The sequence below is a fragment of the Misgurnus anguillicaudatus genome, chromosome 14, assembly GCF_027580225.2.
Source record: "Misgurnus anguillicaudatus chromosome 14, ASM2758022v2, whole genome shotgun sequence".
Lineage (NCBI taxonomy): Eukaryota > Metazoa > Chordata > Actinopteri > Cypriniformes > Cobitidae > Misgurnus > Misgurnus anguillicaudatus.
The window spans coordinates 7,728,467-7,748,658 of record NC_073350.2 but is presented as its reverse complement, the minus strand read 5'-3'; the positions used below and the strand labels follow the sequence as shown (position 1 = coordinate 7,748,658).

The 20,192-nt window shown below is 45.0% G+C and overlaps 1 protein-coding gene and 30 non-coding genes across 31 annotated transcripts in view; all 31 read right to left on the bottom strand.

The window, feature by feature from the left end:
- Positions 1–20,192, bottom strand: part of prr13 (proline rich 13) — a 359,338-nt gene that overhangs the window by 176,214 nt on the left and 162,932 nt on the right. The window lies entirely within an intron of this gene.
- LOC141369632 (U4 spliceosomal RNA) lies at positions 103–243 on the bottom strand. Its single transcript, XR_012373427.1, has one exon. It is a non-coding gene; the product is annotated as a U4 spliceosomal RNA (small nuclear RNA).
- trnas-uga (transfer RNA serine (anticodon UGA)) lies at positions 1,103–1,184 on the bottom strand. Its single transcript has one exon. It is a non-coding gene; the product is annotated as a tRNA-Ser (tRNA).
- Positions 1,824–1,896, bottom strand: trnak-uuu (transfer RNA lysine (anticodon UUU)). The gene has a single exon. It is a non-coding gene; the product is annotated as a tRNA-Lys (tRNA).
- Positions 2,504–2,644, bottom strand: LOC141369631 (U4 spliceosomal RNA). The gene has a single exon (XR_012373426.1). It is a non-coding gene; the product is annotated as a U4 spliceosomal RNA (small nuclear RNA).
- LOC141369653 (U4 spliceosomal RNA) lies at positions 3,133–3,273 on the bottom strand. Its single transcript, XR_012373448.1, has one exon. It is a non-coding gene; the product is annotated as a U4 spliceosomal RNA (small nuclear RNA).
- Positions 4,133–4,214, bottom strand: trnas-uga (transfer RNA serine (anticodon UGA)). Its single transcript has one exon. It is a non-coding gene; the product is annotated as a tRNA-Ser (tRNA).
- trnah-gug (transfer RNA histidin (anticodon GUG)) lies at positions 4,329–4,400 on the bottom strand. Its single transcript has one exon. It is a non-coding gene; the product is annotated as a tRNA-His (tRNA).
- On the bottom strand, positions 4,854–4,926 carry trnak-uuu (transfer RNA lysine (anticodon UUU)). Its single transcript has one exon. It is a non-coding gene; the product is annotated as a tRNA-Lys (tRNA).
- On the bottom strand, positions 5,534–5,674 carry LOC141369630 (U4 spliceosomal RNA). The gene has a single exon (XR_012373425.1). It is a non-coding gene; the product is annotated as a U4 spliceosomal RNA (small nuclear RNA).
- On the bottom strand, positions 6,534–6,615 carry trnas-uga (transfer RNA serine (anticodon UGA)). Its single transcript has one exon. It is a non-coding gene; the product is annotated as a tRNA-Ser (tRNA).
- Positions 7,255–7,327, bottom strand: trnak-uuu (transfer RNA lysine (anticodon UUU)). Its single transcript has one exon. It is a non-coding gene; the product is annotated as a tRNA-Lys (tRNA).
- LOC141369629 (U4 spliceosomal RNA) lies at positions 7,935–8,075 on the bottom strand. Its single transcript, XR_012373424.1, has one exon. It is a non-coding gene; the product is annotated as a U4 spliceosomal RNA (small nuclear RNA).
- On the bottom strand, positions 8,935–9,016 carry trnas-uga (transfer RNA serine (anticodon UGA)). Its single transcript has one exon. It is a non-coding gene; the product is annotated as a tRNA-Ser (tRNA).
- trnah-gug (transfer RNA histidin (anticodon GUG)) lies at positions 9,131–9,202 on the bottom strand. The gene has a single exon. It is a non-coding gene; the product is annotated as a tRNA-His (tRNA).
- On the bottom strand, positions 9,656–9,728 carry trnak-uuu (transfer RNA lysine (anticodon UUU)). The gene has a single exon. It is a non-coding gene; the product is annotated as a tRNA-Lys (tRNA).
- Positions 10,336–10,476, bottom strand: LOC141369646 (U4 spliceosomal RNA). The gene has a single exon (XR_012373441.1). It is a non-coding gene; the product is annotated as a U4 spliceosomal RNA (small nuclear RNA).
- Positions 11,336–11,417, bottom strand: trnas-uga (transfer RNA serine (anticodon UGA)). Its single transcript has one exon. It is a non-coding gene; the product is annotated as a tRNA-Ser (tRNA).
- Positions 11,532–11,603, bottom strand: trnah-gug (transfer RNA histidin (anticodon GUG)). The gene has a single exon. It is a non-coding gene; the product is annotated as a tRNA-His (tRNA).
- Positions 12,057–12,129, bottom strand: trnak-uuu (transfer RNA lysine (anticodon UUU)). Its single transcript has one exon. It is a non-coding gene; the product is annotated as a tRNA-Lys (tRNA).
- trnak-uuu (transfer RNA lysine (anticodon UUU)) lies at positions 13,417–13,489 on the bottom strand. Its single transcript has one exon. It is a non-coding gene; the product is annotated as a tRNA-Lys (tRNA).
- LOC141369652 (U4 spliceosomal RNA) lies at positions 14,086–14,226 on the bottom strand. Its single transcript, XR_012373447.1, has one exon. It is a non-coding gene; the product is annotated as a U4 spliceosomal RNA (small nuclear RNA).
- trnas-uga (transfer RNA serine (anticodon UGA)) lies at positions 15,086–15,167 on the bottom strand. The gene has a single exon. It is a non-coding gene; the product is annotated as a tRNA-Ser (tRNA).
- On the bottom strand, positions 15,807–15,879 carry trnak-uuu (transfer RNA lysine (anticodon UUU)). The gene has a single exon. It is a non-coding gene; the product is annotated as a tRNA-Lys (tRNA).
- LOC141369628 (U4 spliceosomal RNA) lies at positions 16,487–16,627 on the bottom strand. The gene has a single exon (XR_012373423.1). It is a non-coding gene; the product is annotated as a U4 spliceosomal RNA (small nuclear RNA).
- On the bottom strand, positions 17,487–17,568 carry trnas-uga (transfer RNA serine (anticodon UGA)). The gene has a single exon. It is a non-coding gene; the product is annotated as a tRNA-Ser (tRNA).
- Positions 17,683–17,754, bottom strand: trnah-gug (transfer RNA histidin (anticodon GUG)). The gene has a single exon. It is a non-coding gene; the product is annotated as a tRNA-His (tRNA).
- On the bottom strand, positions 18,208–18,280 carry trnak-uuu (transfer RNA lysine (anticodon UUU)). Its single transcript has one exon. It is a non-coding gene; the product is annotated as a tRNA-Lys (tRNA).
- Positions 18,888–19,028, bottom strand: LOC141369651 (U4 spliceosomal RNA). Its single transcript, XR_012373446.1, has one exon. It is a non-coding gene; the product is annotated as a U4 spliceosomal RNA (small nuclear RNA).
- On the bottom strand, positions 19,888–19,969 carry trnas-uga (transfer RNA serine (anticodon UGA)). Its single transcript has one exon. It is a non-coding gene; the product is annotated as a tRNA-Ser (tRNA).
- Positions 20,084–20,155, bottom strand: trnah-gug (transfer RNA histidin (anticodon GUG)). Its single transcript has one exon. It is a non-coding gene; the product is annotated as a tRNA-His (tRNA).

The following is a 20,192-nucleotide window of genomic DNA, read 5'->3' as shown; positions in this document are numbered from 1 at the left end:
TGAAATGAATGTGACACCAACGATTGGGATGGAACTTTGATTCCCCTAATCTCACTACGAACAACATTAGCAGACATCTTTCATTTACAACGAACTTCTAAGTCTCTTAAGAGACTGGCAAAAATTGCCAAAGCTGACTGTATTTCAAGTCATCCTGGCGGGGTATTGGGTAAAGTTTTCAACCAGCAATGATCACGCCTCGGATAAACCTCATAGGCTACGATATTGCCTCTGCGAAAGAATGATGGCAAAGGTCACCACCTTTCCTGTGCACATACCTGGACGCTGGACGACATGGTGGTAATCAAGCTTTAAACTGAGATTAGACTTCAGATGCTGCTTTTAGATCATGTTGTTTGTTTTTGACGAAAGTATATTGAGGAAAAGGTAAACATTGCAAAGGGAAAATAGGCAAGTGGGAATTGTTGACTTGTACCCTTAGAATACAATCGGTTACGGCTTGAAGAGATCATTTCATTGTTTAAAAATAACAGGATTGATTAAGGGAATCTAGGTTCTTTTTTGTGGGGTCAAACTCTGGTTCACACTCCAACACAGAAGGTGGCGATAATGCACCTTAAAGTTGGTGCTTCTTGCCATTAAACGAAGAAGAAGAAGAAGAAGGTATGGCTTTGCTGTATGTTTTGCCTTTTCGACAGGTAAGAGATCTTCACCAGAGGTTTACTCATTATTCGCTGTCTATTAGGAAAAGCATGAGTGCAAAACATTTTTAAATGAATTAAGGACAACAATCCAGGGCAGGGAATTGTGGTAATTGTGAAAACAAAAGGGTGGGGCCTTAATCCTTAACATCAGGTTAGGATCAACTCGATTAGCCACAATGCACATCATTTCTAAACAAAAACCTGTTCCAGCTCTTTTTTGGTTTCATGTTGTGCGTGCTGTATATGGATAATATGACAACGAAAGCTGCGTCACTTGACAACAGGGCTGCTTGTTTAACACACACAGGAGAAACTATGAAAGGCTGCTTAATTTTCCATCCGCAAATCCAATGGTAACAACTTGAGCAGCAGAAACACAGCACTCCGTGAGCTGGAACAACCAACAAGTGAATCTCTGAAGCCAAGGAGCAGACGCACGTAGTCGGCAGGGTTTGAAACTGCGCGGAGAGACCCCAATGGATTTCAAGTCCATCGCCTTAACCACTCGGCCACGACTACAACAAGTCGACCTAGCGAACCCTCTGGGCTTGGTGTGTGCTGAAAAGAACTTGTCGGTCAGGTAGGTACAGAAGGGGCAGCAGTGGGATGACCCACCCACATCCCTGGATGGACTGCCGTGACCCGGATTCGAACCGGGGTTGCTGCGGCCACAACGTAGAGTACTAACCACTATACGATCACGGCGTGCCACCAGGCTTCGGCAGAGCTGCGCCTGCAGGTTTGCCTGAGTGCGTCGGCCGGAAGGCGCTTGGCATTCATTTTCTGAGGTCTCAATCAATTTTTTGTTTACTTTCACCGGCAAACCTTAAGCAAAATGCCTCTCAGGGGTGTTTTCCCGCACAGGGATTAGTTTAAGACAGGACTAGGCCTCAGTTTAATTAGGAAATACAACTAGTTTGAACAATCATGCCTTATTAAAAACATTGCTTGTGTGCATTTCACAGCAAAGCAAAGGGCAATGGTGTCAGAGCAAGTTCTTTTCAGTTTGGACAGCTCTTGCATTTATTTTAGTCGAGGACAAGTCTAATCCCTGTCCGGGAAACCGCCCCTCAAAATCCAATACGTCCCCGAGGCCGACCCAAATGCCAAGGGGAGATGCTCGCTGACGTAGTCGGCAGGACACAAACCTGAGCTCATCGCCCGAACAGGGACTTGAACCCTGGACCCTCAGATTAAAAGTCTGATGCTCTACCGACTGAGCTATCCGGGCTCACTCCTCAGTACCAGGGCATGACCTCTCATGCCTTCTATGGTCTGATAATGTTGGCAGACAAGGTTGGGATTTCTTTATCATGACCTGTTCATTACTCATTGGTCTGTGGACAGAGTAAATGTTACTAGAATGCCAGAATGAGCCGGCACCTGCTTCAGTCTTCTAACAGAGTCCGCAAGAGCTCTTTAAGGGGAGAAGTCTTGCTTTAGCTTGAGACACTCTTCTCTTGAGGAAAAAGCAGTCGTCCTCCAAAACGTCACCAGAGAGGCAGCGTTACTAAGCTGAAGGAAGTGTAGGTGTGTCTGCGTAACATGATGAACTGACTATTAAGGGGGCCCAAGATAAAGCACGTGTGACAAAAACGTGACCCTGCCTGTGAAAAGCCGGCTAAATCATTTTTATGATTTGCTCTTTTCTTCGCAAAATCATCACATATGACGTAGAGAACACTCTGTAAAAACACAACCTTGATATCTTTAATGTTGACTCCCACATTAAAGATTGAAATGAATGTGACACCAACGATTGGGATGGAACTTTGATTCCCCTAATCTCACTACGAACAACATTAGCAGACATCTTTCATTTACAACGAACTTCTAAGTCTCTTAAGAGACTGGCAAAAATTGCCAAAGCTGACTGTATTTCAAGTCATCCTGGCGGGGTATTGGGTAAAGTTTTCAACCAGCAATGATCACGCCTCGGATAAACCTCATAGGCTACGATATTGCCTCTGCGAAAGAATGATGGCTAAGGTCACCACCTTTCCTGTGCACATACCTGGACGCTGGACGACATGGTGGTAATCAAGCTTTAAACTGAGATTAGACTTCAGATGCTGCTTTTAGATCATGTTGTTTGTTTTTGGTGACGTCCTCCAAAACGTCACCAGAGAGGCAGCGTTACTAAGCTGAAGGAAGTGTAGGTGTGTCTGCGTAACATGATGAACTGACTATTAAGGGGGCCCAAGATAAAGCACGTGTGACAAAAACGTGACCCTGCCTGTGAAAAGCCAGCTAAATCATTTTTATGATTTGCTCTTTTCTCCGCAAAATCATCACATATGACGTAGAGAACACTCTGTAAAAACACAACCTTGATATCTTTAATGTTGACTCCCACATTAAAGATTGAAATGAATGTGACACCAACGATTGGGATGGAACTTTGATTCCCGTAATCTCACTACGAACAACACTAGCAGACATCTTTCATTTACAACGACCTTCTAAGTCTCTTAAGAGACTGGCAAAAATTGCCAAAGCTGACTGTATTTCAAGTCATCCTGGCGGGGTATTGGGTAAAGTTTTCAACCAGCAATGATCACGCCTCGGATAAAACTCATAGGCTACGATATTGCCTCTGCGAAAGAATGATGGCAAAGGTCACCACCTTTCCTGTGCACATACCTGGACGCTGGACGACATGGTGGTAATCAAGCTTTAAACTGAGATTAGACTTCAGATGCTGCTTTTAGATCATGTTGTTTGTTTTTGACGAAAGTATATTGAGGAAAAGGTAAACATTGCAGAGGGAAAATAGGCAAGTGGGAATTGTTGACTTGAACCCTTAGAATACAATCGGTTACGGCTTGAAGAGATCATTTCATTGTTTAAAAATAACAGGATTGATTAAGGGAATCTAGGTTCTTTTTTGTGGGGTCAAACTCTGGTTCACACTCCAACACAGAAGGTGGCGATAATGCACCTTAAAGTTGGTGCTTCTTGCCATTAAACGAAGAAGAAGAAGAAGAAGGTATGGCTTTGCTGTATGTTTTGCCTTTTCGACAGGTAAGAGATCTTCACCAGAGGTTTACTCATTATTCGCTGTCTATTAGGAAAAGCATGAGTGCAAAACATTTTTAAATGAATTAAGGACAACAATCCAGGGCAGGGAATTGTGGTAATTGTGAAAACAAAAGGGTGGGGCCTTAATCCTTAACATCAGGTTAGGATCAACTCGATTAGCCACAATGCACATCATTTCTAAACAAAAACCTGTTCCAGCTCTTTTTTGGTTTCATGTTGTGCGTGCTGTATATGGATAATATGACAACGAAAGCTGCGTCACTTGACAACAGGGCTGCTTGTTTAACACACACAGGAGAAACTATGAAAGGCTGCTTAATTTTCCATCCGCAAATCCAATGGTAACAACTTGAGCAGCAGAAACACAGCACTCCGTGAGCTGGAACAACCAACAAGTGAATCTCTGAAGCCAAGAAGCAGACGCACGTAGTCGGCAGGGTTTGAACCTGCGCGGGGAGCCCCCAATGGATTTCAAGTCCATCGCCTTAACCACTCGGCCACGACTACAACGAGTCGACCTCGCGAACCCTCTGGGCTTGGTGTGTGCTGAAAAGAACTTGTCGGTCAGGTAGGTACAAAAGGGGCAGCAGTGGGATGATCCACCCACACCCCTGGATGGACTGCCGTGACCCGGATTCGAACCGGGGTTGCTGCGGCCACAACGCAGAGTACTAACCACTATACGATCACGGCGTGCCACCAGGCTTCGGCAGAGCTGTGCCTGCAGGTTTGCCTGAGTGCGTCGGCCGGAAGGCGCTTGGCATTCATTTTCTGAGGTCTCAATCAATTTTTTGTTTACTTTCACCGGCAAACCTTAAGTAAAATGCCTCTCAGGGGTGTTTTCCCGCACAGGGATTAGTTTAAGACAGGACTAGGCCTCAGTTTAATTAGGAAATACAACTAGTTTGAACAATCATGCCTTATTAAAAACATTGCTTGTGTGCATTTCACAGCAAAGCAAAGGGCAATGGTGTCAGAGCAAGTTCTTTTCAGTTTGGACAGCTCTTGCATTTATTTTAGTCGAGGACAAGTCTAATCCCTGTCCGGGAAACCGCCCCTCAAAATCCAATACGTCCCCGAGGCCGACCCAAATGCCAAGGGGAGATGCTCGCTGACGTAGTCGACAGGACACAAACCTGAGCTCATCGCCCGAACAGGGACTTGAACCCTGGACCCTCAGATTAAAAGTCTGATGCTCTACCGACTGAGCTATCCGGGCTCACTCCTCAGAACCAGGGCATGACCTCTCATGCCTTCTATGGTCTGATAATGTTGGCAGACAAGGTTGGGATTTCTTTATCATGACCTGTTCATTACTCATTGGTCTGTGGACAGAGTAAATGTTACTAGAATGCCAGAATGAGCCGGCACCTGCTTCAGTCTTCTAACAGAGTCCGCAAGAGCTCTTTAAGGGGAGAAGTCTTGCTTTAGCTTGAGACACTCTTCTCTTGAGGAAAAAGCAGTCGTCCTCCAAAACGTCACCAGAGAGGCAGCGTTACTAAGCTGAAGGAAGTGTAGGTGTGTCTGCGTAACATGATGAACTGACTATTAAGGGGGCCCAAGATAAAGCACGTGTGACAAAAACGTGACCCTGCCTGTGAAAAGCCAGCTAAATCATTTTTATGATTTGCTCTTTTCTCCGCAAAATCATCACATATGACGTAGAGAACACTCTGTAAAAACACAACCTTGATATCTTTAATGTTGACTCCCACATTAAAGATTGAAATGAATGTGACACCAACGATTGGGATGGAACTTTGATTCCCCTAATCTCACTACGAACAACATTAGCAGACATCTTTAATTTACAACGAACTTCTAAGTCTCTTAAGAGACTGGCAAAAATTGCCAAAGCTGACTGTATTTCAAGTCATCCTGGCGGGGTATTGGGTAAAGTTTTCAACCAGCAATGATCACGCCTCGGATAAACCTCATAGGCTACGATATTGCCTCTGCGAAAGAATGATGGCAAAGGTCACCACCTTTCCTGTGCACATACCTGGACGCTGGACGACATGGTGGTAATCAAGCTTTAAACTGAGATTAGACTTCAGATGCTGCTTTTAGATCATGTTGTTTGTTTTTGACGAAAGTATATTGAGGAAAAGGTAAACATTGCAAAGGGAAAATAGGCAAGTGGGAATTGTTGACTTGTACCCTTAGAATACAATCGGTTACGGCTTGAAGAGATCATTTCATTGTTTAAAAATAACAGGATTGATTAAGGGAATCTAGGTTCTTTTTTGTGGGGTCAAACTCTGGTTCACACTCCAACACAGAAGGTGGCGATAATGCACCTTAAAGTTGGTGCTTCTTGCCATTAAACGAAGAAGAAGAAGAAGAAGGTATGGCTTTGCTGTATGTTTTGCCTTTTCGACAGGTAAGAGATCTTCACCAGAGGTTTACTCATTATTCGCTGTCTATTAGGAAAAGCATGAGTGCAAAACATTTTTAAATGAATTAAGGACAACAATCCAGGGCAGGGAATTGTGGTAATTGTGAAAACAAAAGGGTGGGGCCTTAATCCTTAACATCAGGTTAGGATCAACTCGATTAGCCACAATGCACATCATTTCTAAACAAAAACCTGTTCCAGCTCTTTTTTGGTTTCATGTTGTGCGTGCTGTATATGGATAATATGACAACGAAAGCTGCATCACTTGACAACAGGGCTGCTTGTTTAACACACACAGGAGAAACTATGAAAGGCTGCTTAATTTTCCATCCGCAAATCCAATGGTAACAACTTGAGCAGCAGAAACACAGCACTCCGGGAGCTGGAACAACCAACAAGTGAATCTCTGAAGCCAAGGAGCAGACGCACGTAGTCGGCAGGGTTTGAACCTGCGCGGAGAGACCCCAATGGATTTCAAGTCCATCGCCTTAACCACTCGGCCACGACTACAACAAGTCGACCTAGCGAACCCTCTGGGCTTGGTGTGTGCTGAAAAGAACTTGTCGGTCAGGTAGGTACAGAAGGGGCAGCAGTGGGATGACCCACCCACATCCCTGGATGGACTGCCGTGACCTGGATTCGAACCGGGGTTGCTGCGGCCACAACGCAGAGTACTAACCACTATACGATCACTGCGTGCCACCAGGTTTCGGCAGAGCTGCGCCTGCAGGTTTGCCTGAGTGTGTCGGCCGGAAGGCGCTTGGCATTCATTTTCTGAGGTCTCAATCAATTTTTTGTTTACTTTCATCGGCAAACCTTAAGCAAAATGCCTCTCAGGGGTGTTTTCCCGCACAGGGATTAGTTTAAGACAGGACTAGGCCTCAGTTTAATTAGGAAATACAACTAGTTTGAACAATCATGCCTTATTAAAAACATTGCTTGTGTGCATTTCACAGCAAAGCAAAGGGCAATGGTGTCAGAGCAAGTTCTTTTCAGTTTGGACAGCTCTTGCATTTATTTTAGTCGAGGACAAGTCTAATCCCTGTCCTGGAAACCGCCCCTCAAAATCCAATACGTCCCCGAGGCCGACCCAAATGCCAAGGGGAGATGCTCGCTGACGTAGTCGGCAGGACACAAACCTGAGCTCATCGCCCGAACAGGGACTTGAACCCTGGACCCTCAGATTAAAAGTCTGATGCTCTACCGACTGAGCTATCCGGGCTTACTCCTCAGTACCAGGGCATGACCTCTCATGCCTTCTATGGTCTGATAATGTTGGCAGACAAGGTTGGGATTTCTTTATCATGACCTGTTCATTACTCATTGGTCTGTGGACAGAGTAAATGTTACTAGAATGCCAGAATGAGCCGGCACCTGCTTCAGTCTTCTAACAGAGTCCGCAAGAGCTCTTTAAGGGGAGAAGTCTTGCTTTAGCTTGAGACACTCTTCTCTTGAGGAAAAAGCAGTCGTCCTCCAAAACGTCACCAGAGAGGCAGCGTTACTAAGCTGAAGGAAGTGTAGGTGTGTCTGCGTAACATGATGAACTGACTATTAAGGGGGCCCAAGATAAAGCACGTGTGACAAAAACGTGACCCTGCCTGTGAAAAGCCAGCTAAATCATTTTTATGATTTGCTCTTTTCTCCGCAAAATCATCACATATGACGTAGAGAACACTCTGTAAAAACACAACCTTGATATCTTTAATGTTGACTCCCACATTAAAGATTGAAATGAATGTGACACCAACGATTGGGATGGAACTTTGATTCCCCTAATCTCACTACGAACAACATTAGCAGACATCTTTCATTTACAACGACCTTCTAAGTCTCTTAAGAGACTGGCAAAAATTGCCAAAGCTGACTGTATTTCAAGTCATCCTGGCGGGGTATTGGGTAAAGTTTTCAACCAGCAATGATCACGCCTCGGATAAACCTCATAGGCTACGATATTGCCTCTGCGAAAGAATGATGGCAAAGGTCACCACCTTTCCTGTGCACATACCTGGACGCTGGACGACATGGTGGTAATCAAGCTTTAAACTGAGATTAGACTTCAGATGCTGCTTTTAGATCATGTTGTTTGTTTTTGACGAAAGTATATTGAGGAAAAGGTAAACATTGCAGAGGGAAAATAGGCAAGTGGGAATTGTTGACTTGAACCCTTAGAATACAATCGGTTACGGCTTGAAGAGATCATTTCATTGTTTAAAAATAACAGGATTGATTAAGGGAATCTAGGTTCTTTTTTGTGGGGTCAAACTCTGGTTCACACTCCAACACAGAAGGTGGCGATAATGCACCTTAAAGTTGGTGCTTCTTGCCATTAAACGAAGAAGAAGAAGAAGAAGGTATGGCTTTGCTGTATGTTTTGCCTTTTCGACAGGTAAGAGATCTTCACCAGAGGTTTACTCATTATTCGCTGTCTATTAGGAAAAGCATGAGTGCAAAACATTTTTAAATGAATTAAGGACAACAATCCAGGGCAGGGAATTGTGGTAATTGTGAAAACAAAAGGGTGGGGCCTTAATCCTTAACATCAGGTTAGGATCAACTCGATTAGCCACAATGCACATCATTTCTAAACAAAAACCTGTTCCAGCTCTTTTTTGGTTTCATGTTGTGCGTGCTGTATATGGATAATATGACAACGAAAGCTGCGTCACTTGACAACAGGGCTGCTTGTTTAACACACACAGGAGAAACTATGAAAGGCTGCTTAATTTTCCATCCGCAAATCCAATGGTAACAACTTGAGCAGCAGAAACACAGCACTCCGTGAGCTGGAACAACCAACAAGTGAATCTCTGAAGCCAAGAAGCAGACGCACGTAGTCGGCAGGGTTTGAACCTGCGCGGGGAGCCCCCAATGGATTTCAAGTCCATCGCCTTAACCACTCGGCCACGACTACAACGAGTCGACCTCGCGAACCCTCTGGGCTTGGTGTGTGCTGAAAAGAACTTGTCGGTCAGGTAGGTACAAAAGGGGCAGCAGTGGGATGATCCACCCACACCCCTGGATGGACTGCCGTGACCCGGATTCGAACCGGGGTTGCTGCGGCCACAACGCAGAGTACTAACCACTATACGATCACGGCGTGCCACCAGGCTTCGGCAGAGCTGTGCCTGCAGGTTTGCCTGAGTGCGTCGGCCGGAAGGCGCTTGGCATTCATTTTCTGAGGTCTCAATCAATTTTTTGTTTACTTTCACCGGCAAACCTTAAGTAAAATGCCTCTCAGGGGTGTTTTCCCGCACAGGGATTAGTTTAAGACAGGACTAGGCCTCAGTTTAATTAGGAAATACAACTAGTTTGAACAATCATGCCTTATTAAAAACATTGCTTGTGTGCATTTCACAGCAAAGCAAAGGGCAATGGTGTCAGAGCAAGTTCTTTTCAGTTTGGACAGCTCTTGCATTTATTTTAGTCGAGGACAAGTCTAATCCCTGTCCGGGAAACCGCCCCTCAAAATCCAATACGTCCCCGAGGCCGACCCAAATGCCAAGGGGAGATGCTCGCTGACGTAGTCGACAGGACACAAACCTGAGCTCATCGCCCGAACAGGGACTTGAACCCTGGACCCTCAGATTAAAAGTCTGATGCTCTACCGACTGAGCTATCCGGGCTCACTCCTCAGAACCAGGGCATGACCTCTCATGCCTTCTATGGTCTGATAATGTTGGCAGACAAGGTTGGGATTTCTTTATCATGACCTGTTCATTACTCATTGGTCTGTGGACAGAGTAAATGTTACTAGAATGCCAGAATGAGCCGGCACCTGCTTCAGTCTTCTAACAGAGTCCGCAAGAGCTCTTTAAGGGGAGAAGTCTTGCTTTAGCTTGAGACACTCTTCTCTTGAGGAAAAAGCAGTCGTCCTCCAAAACGTCACCAGAGAGGCAGCGTTACTAAGCTGAAGGAAGTGTAGGTGTGTCTGCGTAACATGATGAACTGACTATTAAGGGGGCCCAAGATAAAGCACGTGTGACAAAAACGTGACCCTGCCTGTGAAAAGCCAGCTAAATCATTTTTATGATTTGCTCTTTTCTCCGCAAAATCATCACATATGACGTAGAGAACACTCTGTAAAAACACAACCTTGATATCTTTAATGTTGACTCCCACATTAAAGATTGAAATGAATGTGACACCAACGATTGGGATGGAACTTTGATTCCCCTAATCTCACTACGAACAACATTAGCAGACATCTTTAATTTACAACGAACTTCTAAGTCTCTTAAGAGACTGGCAAAAATTGCCAAAGCTGACTGTATTTCAAGTCATCCTGGTGGGGTATTGGGTAAAGTTTTCAACCAGCAATGATCACGCCTCGGATAAACCTCATAGGCTACGATATTGCCTCTGCGAAAGAATGATGGCAAAGGTCACCACCTTTCCTGTGCACATACCTGGACGCTGGACGACATGGTGGTAATCAAGCTTTAAACTGAGATTAGACTTCAGATGCTGCTTTTAGATCATGTTGTTTGTTTTTGACGAAAGTATATTGAGGAAAAGGTAAACATTGCAAAGGGAAAATAGGCAAGTGGGAATTGTTGACTTGTACCCTTAGAATACAATCGGTTACGGCTTGAAGAGATCATTTCATTGTTTAAAAATAACAGGATTGATTAAGGGAATCTAGGTTCTTTTTTGTGGGGTCAAACTCTGGTTCACACTCCAACACAGAAGGTGGCGATAATGCACCTTAAAGTTGGTGCTTCTTGCCATTAAACGAAGAAGAAGAAGAAGAAGGTATGGCTTTGCTGTATGTTTTGCCTTTTCGACAGGTAAGAGATCTTCACCAGAGGTTTACTCATTATTCGCTGTCTATTAGGAAAAGCATGAGTGCAAAACATTTTTAAATGAATTAAGGACAACAATCCAGGGCAGGGAATTGTGGTAATTGTGAAAACAAAAGGGTGGGGCCTTAATCCTTAACATCAGGTTAGGATCAACTCGATTAGCCACAATGCACATCATTTCTAAACAAAAACCTGTTCCAGCTCTTTTTTGGTTTCATGTTGTGCGTGCTGTATATGGATAATATGACAACGAAAGCTGCGTCACTTGACAACAGGGCTGCTTGTTTAACACACACAGGAGAAACTATGAAAGGCTGCTTAATTTTCCATCCGCAAATCCAATGGTAACAACTTGAGCAGCAGAAACACAGCACTCCGTGAGCTGGAACAACCAACAAGTGAATCTCTGAAGCCAAGGAGCAGACGCACGTAGTCGGCAGGGTTTGAACCTGCGCGGGGAGACCCCAATGGATTTCAAGTCCATCGCCTTAACCACTCGGCCACGACTACAACGAGTCGACCTCGCGAACCCTCTGGGCTTGGTGTGTGCTGAAAAGAACTTGTCGGTCAGGTAGGTATGAAAGGGGCAGCAGTGGGATGATCCACCCACATCCCTGGATGGACTGCCGTGACCCGGATTCGAACCGGGGTTGCTGCGGCCACAACGCAGAGTACTAACCACTATACGATCACGGCGTGCCACCAGGCTTCGGCAGAGCTGCGCCTGCAGGTTTGCCTGAGTCCGTCGGCCGGAAGGCGCTTGGCATTCATTTTCTGAGGTCTCAATCAATTTTTTGTTTACTTTCACCGGCAAACCTTAAGCAAAATGCCTCTCAGGGGTGTTTTCCCGCACAGGGATTAGTTTAAGACAGGACTAGGCCTCAGTTTAATTAGGAAATACAACTAGTTTGAACAATCATGCCTTATTAAAAACATTGCTTGTGTGCATTTCACAGCAAAGCAAAGGGCAATGGTGTCAGAGCAAGTTCTTTTCAGTTTGGACAGCTCTTGCATTTATTATAGTCGAGGACAAGTCTAATCCCTGTCCGGGAAACCGCCCCTCAAAATCCAATACGTCCCCGAGGCCGACCCAAATGCCAAGGGGAGATGCTCGCTGACGTAGTCGACAGGACACAAACCTGAGCTCATCGCCCGAACAGGGACTTGAACCCTGGACCCTCAGATTAAAAGTCTGATGCTCTACCGACTGAGCTATCCGGGCTCACTCCTCAGTACCAGGGCATGACCTCTCATGCCTTCTATGGTCTGATAATGTTGGCAGACAAGGTTGGGATTTCTTTATCATGACCTGTTCATTACTCATTGGTCTGTGGACAGAGTAAATGTTACTAGAATGCCAGAATGAGCCGGCACCTGCTTCAGTCTTCTAACAGAGTCCGCAAGAGCTCTTTAAGGGGAGAAGTCTTGCTTTAGCTTGAGACACTCTTCTCTTGAGGAAAAAGCAGTCGTCCTCCAAAACGTCACCAGAGAGGCAGCGTTACTAAGCTGAAGGAAGTGTAGGTGTGTCTGCGTAACATGATGAACTGACTATTAAGGGGGCCCAAGATAAAGCACGTGTGACAAAAACGTGACCCTGCCTGTGAAAAGCCAGCTAAATCATTTTTATGATTTGCTCTTTTCTCCGCAAAATCATCACATATGACGTAGAGAACACTCTGTAAAAACACAACCTTGATATCTTTAATGTTGACTCCCACATTAAAGATTGAAATGAATGTGACACCAACGATTGGGATGGAACTTTGATTCCCCTAATCTCACTACGAACAACATTAGCAGACATCTTTCATTTACAACGAACTTCTAAGTCTCTTAAGAGACTGGCAAAAATTGCCAAAGCTGACCCTGCCTGTGAAAAGCCAGCTAAATCATTTTTATGATTTGCTCTTTTCTCCGCAAAATCATCACATATGACGTAGAGAACACTCTGTAAAAACACAACCTTGATATCTTTAATGTTGACTCCCACATTAAAGATTCGAACCGGGGTTGCTGCGGCCACAACACAGAGTACTAACCACTATACGATCACTGCATGCCACCAGGCTTCGGCAGAGCTGCGCCTGCAGGTTTGCCTGAGTGCGTCGGCCGGAAGGCGCTTGGCATTCATTTTCTGAGGTCTCAATCAATTTTTTGTTTACTTTCATCGGCAAACCTTAAGCAAAATGCCTCTCAGGGGTGTTTTCCCGCACAGGGATTAGTTTAAGACAGGACTAGGCCTCAGTTTAATTAGGAAATACAACTAGTTTGAACAATCATGCCTTATTAAAAACATTGCTTGTGTGCATTTCACAGCAAAGCAAAGGGCAATGGTGTCAGAGCAAGTTCTTTTCAGTTTGGACAGCTCTTGCATTTATTTTAGTCGAGGACAAGTCTAATCCCTGTCCGGGAAACCGCCCCTCAAAATCCAATACGTCCCCGAGGCCGACCCAAATGCCAAGGGGAGATGCTCGCTGACGTAGTCGGCAGGACACAAACCTGAGCTCATCGCCCGAACAGGGACTTGAACCCTGGACCCTCAGATTAAAAGTCTGATGCTCTACCGACTGAGCTATCCTGGCTCCCTCCTCAGTACCTCTCATGCCTTCTATGGTCTGATAATGTTGGCAGACAAGGTTGGGATTTCTTTATCATGACCTGTTCATTACTCATTGGTCTGTGGACAGAGTAAATGTTACTAGAATGCCAGAATGAGCCGGCACCTGCTTCAGTCTTCTAACAGAGTCCGCAAGAGCTCTTTAAGGGGAGAAGTCTTGCTTTAGCTTGAGACACTCTTCTCTTGAGGAAAAAGCAGTCGTCCTCCAAAACGTCACCAGAGAGGCAGCGTTACTAAGCTGAAGGAAGTGTAGGTGTGTCTGCGTAACATGATGAACTGACTATTAAGGGGGCCCAAGATAAAGCACGTGTGACAAAAACGTGACCCTGCCTGTGAAAAGCCAGCTAAATCATTTTTATGATTTGCTCTTTTCTCCGCAAAATCATCACATATGACGTAGAGAACACTCTGTAAAAACACAACCTTGATATCTTTAATGTTGACTCCCACATTAAAGATTGAAATGAATGTGACACCAACGATTGGGATGGAACTTTGATTCCCCTAATCTCACTACGAACAACATTAGCAGACATCTTTCATTTACAACGACCTTCTAAGTCTCTTAAGAGACTGGCAAAAATTGCCAAAGCTGACTGTATTTCAAGTCATCCTGGCGGGGTATTGGGTAAAGTTTTCAACCAGCAATGATCACGCCTCGGATAAAACTCATAGGCTACGATATTGCCTCTGCGAAAGAATGATGGCAAAGGTCACCACCTTTCCTGTGCACATACCTGGACGCTGGACGACATGGTGGTAATCAAGCTTTAAACTGAGATTAGACTTCAGATGCTGCTTTTAGATCATGTTGTTTGTTTTTGACGAAAGTATATTGAGGAAAAGGTAAACATTGCAGAGGGAAAATAGGCAAGTGGGAATTGTTAACTTGTACCCTTAGAATACAATCGGTTACGGCTTGAAGAGATCATTTCATTGTTTAAAAATAACAGGATTGATTAAGGGAATCTAGGTTCTTTTTTGTGGGGTCAAACTCTGGTTCACACTCCAACACAGAAGGTGGCGATAATGCACCTTAAAGTTGGTGCTTCTTGCCATTAAACGAAGAAGAAGAAGAAGAAGGTATGGCTTTGCTGTATGTTTTGCCTTTTCGACAGGTAAGAGATCTTCACCAGAGGTTTACTCATTATTCGCTGTCTATTAGGAAAAGCATGAGTGCAAAACATTTTTAAATGAATTAAGGACAACAATCCAGGGCAGGGAATTGTGGTAATTGTGAAAACAAAAGGGTGGGGCCTTAATCCTTAACATCAGGTTAGGATCAACTCGATTAGCCACAATGCACATCATTTCTAAACAAAAACCTGTTCCAGCTCTTTTTTGGTTTCATGTTGTGCGTGCTGTATATGGATAATATGACAACGAAAGCTGCGTCACTTGACAACAGGGCTGCTTGTTTAACACACACAGGAGAAACTATGAAAGGCTGCTTAATTTTCCATCCGCAAATCCAATGGTAACAACTTGAGCAGCAGAAACACAGCACTCCGTGAGCTGGAACAACCAACAAGTGAATCTCTGAAGCCAAGGAGCAGACGCACGTAGTCGACAGGGTTTGAATCTGCGCGGGGAGACCCCAATGGATTTCAAGTCCATCGCCTTAACCACTCGGCCACGACTACAACGAGTCGACCTAGCGAACCCTCTGGGCTTGGTGTGTGCTGAAAAGAACTTGTCGGTCAGGTAGGTACAAAAGGGGCAGCAGTGGGATGACCCACCCACATTCCTGGATGGACTGCCGTGACCCGGATTCGAACCGGGGTTGCTGCGGCCACAACGCAGAGTACTAACCACTATACGATCACTGCGTGCCACCAGGCTTCGGCAGAGCTGCGCCTGCAGGTTTGCCTGAGTGCGTCGGCCGGAAGGCGCTTGGCATTCATTTTCTGAGGTCTCAATCAATTTTTTGTTTACTTTCATCGGCAAACCTTAAGCAAAATGCCTCTCAGGGGTGTTTTCCCGCACAGGGATTAGTTTAAGACAGGACTAGGCCTCAGTTTAATTAGGAAATACAACTAGTTTGAACAATCATGCCTTATTAAAAACATTGCTTGTGTGCATTTCACAGCAAAGCAAAGGGCAATGGTGTCAGAGCAAGTTCTTTTCAGTTTGGACAGCTCTTGCATTTATTTTAGTCGAGGACAAGTCTAATCCCTGTCCGGGAAACCGCCCCTCAAAATCCAATACGTCCCCGAGGCCGACCCAAATGCCAAGGGGAGATGCTCGCTGACGTAGTCGACAGGACACAAACCTGAGCTCATCGCCCGAACAGGGACTTGAACCCTGGACCCTCAGATTAAAAGTCTGATGCTCTACCGCCTGAGCTATCCGGGCTCACTCCTCAGTACCAGGGCATGACCTCTCATGCCTTCTATGGTCCGATAATGTTGGCAGACAAGGTTGGGATTTCTTTATCATGACCTGTTCATTACTCATTGGTCTATGGACAGAGTAAATGTTACTAGAATGCCAGAATGAGCCGGCACCTGCTTCAGTCTTCTAACAGAGTCCGCAAGAGCTCTTTAAGGGGAGAAGTCTTGCTTTAGCTTGAGACACTCTTCTCTTGAGGAAAAAGCAGTCGTCCTCCAAAACGTCACCAGAGAGGCAGCGTTACTAAGCTGAAGGAAGTGTAGGTGTGTCTGCGTAACATGATGAACTGACTATTAAGGGGGCCCAAGATAAAGCACGTGTGACAAAAACGTGACCCTGCCTGTGAAAAGCCAGCTAAATCATTTTTATGATTTGCTCTTTTCTCCGCAAAATCATCACATATGACGTAGAGAACACTCTGTAAAAACACAACCTTGATATCTTTAATGTTGACTCCCATATTAAAGATTGAAATGAATGTGACACCAACGATTGGGATGGAACTTTGATTCCCTTAATCTCACTACGAACAACATTAGCAGACATCTTTCATTTACAACGACCTTCTAAGTCTCTTAAGAGACTGGCAAAAATTGCCAAAGCTGACTGTATTTCAAGTCATCCTGGCGGGGTATTGGGTAAAGTTTTCAACCAGCAATGATCACGCCTCGGATAAACCTCATAGGCTACGATATTGCCTCTGCGAAAGAATGATGGCAAAGGTCACCACCTTTCCTGTGCACATACCTGGACGCTGGACGACATGGTGGTAATCAAGCTTTAAACTGAGATTAGACTTCAGATGCTGCTTTTAGATCATGTTGTTTGTTTTTGACGAAAGTATATTGAGGAAAAGGTAAACATTGCAGAGGGAAAATAGGCAAGTGGGAATTGTTGACTTGTACCCTTAGAATACAATCGGTTACGGCTTGAAGAGATCATTTCATTGTTTAAAAATAACAGGATTGATTAAGGGAATCTAGGTTCTTTTTTGTGGGGTCAAACTCTGGTTCACACTCCAACACAGAAGGTGGCGATAATGCACCTTAAAGTTGGTGCTTCTTGCCATTAAACGAAGAAGAAGAAGAAGAAGGTATGGCTTTGCTGTATGTTTTGCCTTTTCGACAGGTAAGAGATCTTCACCAGAGGTTTACTCATTATTCGCTGTCTATTAGGAAAAGCATGAGTGCAAAACATTTTTAAATGAATTAAGGACAACAATCCAGGGCAGGGAATTGTGGTAATTGTGAAAACAAAAGGGTGGGGCCTTAATCCTTAACATCAGGTTAGGATCAACTCGATTAGCCACAATGCACATCATTTCTAAACAAAAACCTGTTCCAGCTCTTTTTTGGTTTCATGTTGTGCGTGCTGTATATGGATAATATGACAACGAAAGCTGCGTCACTTGACAACAGGGCTGCTTGTTTAACACACACAGGAGAAACTATGAAAGGCTGCTTAATTTTCCATCCGCAAATCCAATGGTAACAACTTGAGCAGCAGAAACACAGCACTCCGTGAGCTGGAACAACCAACAAGTGAATCTCTGAAGCCAAGGAGCAGACGCACGTAGTCGGCAGGGTTTGAACCTGCGCGGGGAGACCCCAATGGATTTCAAGTCCATCGCCTTAACCACTCGGCCACGACTACAACGAGTCGACCTCGCGAACCCTCTGGGCTTGGTGTGTGCTGAAAAGAACTTGTCGGTCAGGTAGGTATGAAAGGGGCAGCAGTGGGATGATCCACCCACATCCCTGGATGGACTGCCGTGACCCGGATTCGAACCGGGGTTGCTGCGGCCACAACGCAGAGTACTAACCACTATACGATCACGGCGTGCCACCAGGCTTCGGCAGAGCTGCGCCTGCAGGTTTGCCTGAGTCCGTCGGCCGGAAGGCGCTTGGCATTCATTTTCTGAGGTCTCAATCAATTTTTTGTTTACTTTCACCGGCAAACCTTAAGCAAAATGCCTCTCAGGGGTGTTTTCCCGCACAGGGATTAGTTTAAGACAGGACTAGGCCTCAGTTTAATTAGGAAATACAACTAGTTTGAACAATCATGCCTTATTAAAAACATTGCTTGTGTGCATTTCACAGCAAAGCAAAGGGCAATGGTGTCAGAGCAAGTTCTTTTCAGTTTGGACAGCTCTTGCATTTATTATAGTCGAGGACAAGTCTAATCCCTGTCCGGGAAACCGCCCCTCAAAATCCAATACGTCCCCGAGGCCGACCCAAATGCCAAGGGGAGATGCTCGCTGACGTAGTCGACAGGACACAAACCTGAGCTCATCGCCCGAACAGGGACTTGAACCCTGGACCCTCAGATTAAAAGTCTGATGCTCTACCGACTGAGCTATCCGGGCTCACTCCTCAGTACCAGGGCATGACCTCTCATGCCTTCTATGGTCTGATAATGTTGGCAGACAAGGTTGGGATTTCTTTATCATGACCTGTTCATTACTCATTGGTCTGTGGACAGAGTAAATGTTACTAGAATGCCAGAATGAGCCGGCACCTGCTTCAGTCTTCTAACAGAGTCCGCAAGAGCTCTTTAAGGGGAGAAGTCTTGCTTTAGCTTGAGACACTCTTCTCTTGAGGAAAAAGCAGTCGTCCTCCAAAACGTCACCAGAGAGGCAGCGTTACTAAGCTGAAGGAAGTGTAGGTGTGTCTGCGTAACATGATGAACTGACTATTAAGGGGGCCCAAGATAAAGCACGTGTGACAAAAACGTGACCCTGCCTGTGAAAAGCCAGCTAAATCATTTTTATGATTTGCTCTTTTCTCCGCAAAATCATCACATATGACGTAGAGAACACTCTGTAAAAACACAACCTTGATATCTTTAATGTTGACTCCCACATTAAAGATTGAAATGAATGTGACACCAACGATTGGGATGGAACTTTGATTCCCCTAATCTCACTACGAACAACATTAGCAGACATCTTTCATTTACAACGACCTTCTAAGTCTCTTAAGAGACTGGCAAAAATTGCCAAAGCTGACTGTATTTCAAGTCATCCTGGCGGGGTATTGGGTAAAGTTTTCAACCAGCAATGATCACGCCTCGGATAAAACTCATAGGCTACGATATTGCCTCTGCGAAAGAATGATGGCAAAGGTCACCACCTTTCCTGTGCACATACCTGGACGCTGGACGACATGGTGGTAATCAAGCTTTAAACTGAGATTAGACTTCAGATGCTGCTTTTAGATCATGTTGTTTGTTTTTGACGAAAGTATATTGAGGAAAAGGTAAACATTGCAGAGGGAAAATAGGCAAGTGGGAATTGTTAACTTGTACCCTTAGAATACAATCGGTTACGGCTTGAAGAGATCATTTCATTGTTTAAAAATAACAGGATTGATTAAGGGAATCTAGGTTCTTTTTTGTGGGGTCAAACTCTGGTTCACACTCCAACACAGAAGGTGGCGATAATGCACCTTAAAGTTGGTGCTTCTTGCCATTAAACGAAGAAAAAGAAGAAGAAGGTATGGCTTTGCTGTATGTTTTGCCTTTTCGACAGGTAAGAGATCTTCACCAGAGGTTTACTCATTATTCGCTGTCTATTAGGAAAAGCATGAGTGCAAAACATTTTTAAATGAATTAGGGACAACAATCCAGGGCAGGGAATTGTGGTAATTGTGAAAACAAAAGGGTGGGGCCTTAATCCTTAACATCAGGTTAGGATCAACTCGATTAGCCACAATGCACATCATTTCTAAACAAAAACCTGTTCCAGCTCTTTTTTGGTTTCATGTTGTGCGTGCTGTATATGGATAATATGACAACGAAAGCTGCGTCACTTGACAACAGGGCTGCTTGTTTAACACACACAGGAGAAACTATGAAAGGCTGCTTAATTTTCCATCCGCAAATCCAATGGTAACAACTTGAGCAGCAGAAACACAGCACTCCGTGAGCTGGAACAACCAACAAGTGAATCTCTGAAGCCAAGGAGCAGATGCACGTAGTCGGCAGGGTTTGAACCTGCGCGGGGAGACCCCAATGGATTTCAAGTCCATCGCCTTAACCACTCGGCCACGACTACAACGAGTCGACCTCGCGAACCCTCTGGGCTTGGTGTGTGCTGAAAAGAACTTGTCGGTCAGGTAGGTACAAAAGGGGCAGCAGTGGGATGATCCACCCACATCCCTGGATGGACTGCCGTGACCCGGATTCGAACCGGGGTTGCTGCGGCCACAACGCAGAGTACTAACCACTATACGATCACGGCGTGCCACCAGGCTTCGGTAGAGCTGCGCCTGCAGGTT